We start from the raw sequence: 3,358 nt of genomic DNA on the forward strand, positions 1-3,358 counted from the left end.
AATAGGATAACGACAGCAGCGTGCTCGACGCTAGCAAAAGTTAGAACATCATTCAGAAACCTAAGTAAGGAGGCATTCAGAGCGCTTTACACCGCCTACGTGAGACCAGTTTTTTTTTTTTTTTTTTGTGTGTGTGTGTGTGTGTGTGTGTGTGTGTGTGTGTGTGTGTGTGCATTCACCTAGTTGTGCTTGCGGGGGTTGAGCTTTGCTCTTTCGGCCCGTCTCTCAACTGTCAATCGACTGTTTTACTAAATATTTTTTTTTTCCACTCCACACACACAACTCGAGGAAGCAGCCCGTGACAGCTGACTAACTCCCAGGTACCTATTTATTGCTAGGTAACAGGGGCATTCAAGGTGAAAGAAACTTTGCCCATTTGTTTCTGCCTAGTGCGGGAATCAAACCCGCGCCACAGAATTACGAGTACTGCGCGCTATCTACCAGGCTACCAGCCCCTTAAGTGTGTGTGTGAAAGTGTGGAAAAAATTAGTTAGTAGTTAGCAACAGTTGATTGATTAACAGTAGAGAGGCGGGCCGAAAAACAGAGCTCAACCCCCCGCGAGAACAACTAGGTGAACACACATACACACACACACACACACACACACACACACACACACACACACACACACACACACACACACACACACACACACACACACACACACACACACACACACACAAATAGCTCTAAAATGTACTAAAATTAAATTAAACAGCCTGAAGCAAGATAAAAGAGAGAGCAAGCCGTGAACACAGTAAAATACCTCACATAACTGCATCACACATCCCTCGGACACATTGCTAAAAAAGGTTAATATCAATCCTGCAACCCATTAGGGCTTTTTTAATTGCATTTGGTTATGTTGAGCGAGGCTTTGTTGGATTGGTTTATAGGGTGCGAGAGAGTATATTGTCCCACACCCTCCCACAGTAACGTCCTCCCAGGCATGTCCCACACCCTCCCACAGTAACGCCCTCCCAGGCATGTCCCACACCCTCCCACAGTAACGCCCTCCCAGGCATGTCCCACACCCTCCCACAGTAACGTCCTCCCAGGCATGTCCCACACCCTCCCACAGTAACGCCCTCCCAGGCATGTCCCACACCCTCCCACAGTAACGCCCTCCCAGGCATGTCCCACACCCTCCCACAGTAACGTCCTCCCAGGCATGTCCCACACCCTCCCACAGTAACGTCCTCCCAGGCAGGTCCCACACCCTCCCACAGTAACGTCCTCCCAGGCAGGTCCCACACCCTCCCACAGTAACGTCCTCCCAGGCAGGTCCCACACCCTCCCACAGTAACGTCCTCCCAGGCAGGTCCCACACCCTCCCACAGTAACGCCCTCCCAGGCAGGTCCCACACCCTCCCACAGTAACGTCCTCCCAGGCAGGTCCCACACCCTCCCACAGTAACGTCCTCCCAGGCAGGTCCCACACCCTCCCACAGTAACGTCCTCCCAGGCAGGTCCCACACCCTCCCACAGTAACGTCCTCCCAGGCAGGTCCCACACCCTCCCACAGTAACGTCCTCCCAGGCAGGTCCCACACCCTCCCACAGTAACGTCCTCCCAGGCAGGTCCCACACCCTCCCACAGTAACGTCCTCCCAGGCAGGTCCCACACCCTCCCACAGTAACGTCCTCCCAGGCAGGTCCCACACCCTCCCACAGTAACGTCCTCCCAGGCAGGTCCCACACCCTCCCACAGTAACGTCCTCCCAGGCAGGTCCCACACCCTCCCACAGTAACGTCCTCCCAGGCAGGTCCCACACCCTCCCACAGTAACGTCCTCCCAGGCAGGTCCCACACCCTCCCACAGTAACGCCCTCCCAGGCAGGTCCCACACCCTCCCACAGTAACGTCCTCCCAGGCAGGTCCCACACCCTCCCACAGTAACGTCCTCCCAGGCAGGTCCCACACCCTCCCACAGTAACGTCCTCCCAGGCAGGTCCCACACCCTCCCACAGTAACGTCCTCCCAGGCAGGTCCCACACCCTCCCACAGTAACGTCCTCCCAGGCAGGTCCCACACCCTCCCACAGTAACGTCCTTCCAGGGCACAAACTAGAGTGATCAAACATCAAGTCAAGTGAGAATGTTTATGATCGCAGCTGGGGGGAGGTGGTGGTGGTCCCCCCCTGCAGGGCTCGGGGCCCCATGCCTCCCACGGCCCCCTCCCCGAGTCGACGGCAGTACTCATATAAGTCTCACGAGAACTTTGTGTAGTTCCCTGGCAGTAAGCAGACACTTACTAAGTATCATGTGTGTAATATCTAGCGACTTCGGTGTTCGAACCACTGACATCACCACCACACTACGTCTTCGCCGAGACGAAGGGACCTGGACACGTGGGGGGGCCTTCAGAAACGCTCAGGTAGAAACGCAGGATAAATCAAGAGTTTGGGGAGCTATGACTAGACGTGAAAATTACTATGGAGAGATTTCCAGTTATGTGAAGATTAGTCAGTGGAATCTTATTTAATTCAGGATTGTCAGAACTGTGATGGCCTCGTTGGCTGTATTGCCGACACCCTCCAGCAGGTGTCACCCTCCAGCAGGTCTCACCCTCCAGCAGGTGTCACCCTCCAGCAGGTGTCACCCTCCAGCAGGTCTCACCCTCAGGCAGGTGTCACCCTCCAGCAGGTGTCACCCTCCCACACACCCTCCAGCAGGTGTCACCCTCCAGCAGGTGTCACCCTCCAGCAGGTCTCACCCTACAACACACACCCTCCAGCAGGTGTCACCCTACCACACACACCCTCCAGCAGGTGTCACCCTCCAGCAGGTGTCACCCTACCACACACACCCTCCAGCAGGTGTCACCCTCCCACACACACCCTCCAGCAGGTGTTATCCTCCCACACACACCCTCCAGCAGGTGTCACCCTCCCACACACCCTCCAGCAGGTGTCACCCTCCCACACACCCTCCAGCAGGTGTCACCCTCCCACACACCCTCCAGCAGGTGTCACCCTCCCACACACACATCCTCCAGCAGGTGTCACCCTCCCACACACACCCTCCAGCAGGTGTCACCCTCCCACACACCCTCCAGCAGGTGTCACCCTCCCACACACACCCTCCAGCAGGTGTCACCCTACCACACACACCCTCCAGCAGGTGTCACCCTCCCACACACACCCTCCAGCAGGTGTTATCCTCCCACACACACCCTCCAGCAGGTGTCACCCTACCACACACACCCTCCAGCAGGTGTCACCCTCCCACACACACCCTCCAGCAGGTGTTATCCTCCCACACACACCCTCCAGCAGGTGTCACCCTCCCACACACCCTCCAGCAGGTGTCACCCTCCCACACACCCTCCAGCAGGTGTCACCCTCCCACACACACCC

This window comes from Procambarus clarkii, chromosome 1 (assembly GCF_040958095.1).
Source record: "Procambarus clarkii isolate CNS0578487 chromosome 1, FALCON_Pclarkii_2.0, whole genome shotgun sequence".
NCBI lineage: Eukaryota > Metazoa > Arthropoda > Malacostraca > Decapoda > Cambaridae > Procambarus > Procambarus clarkii.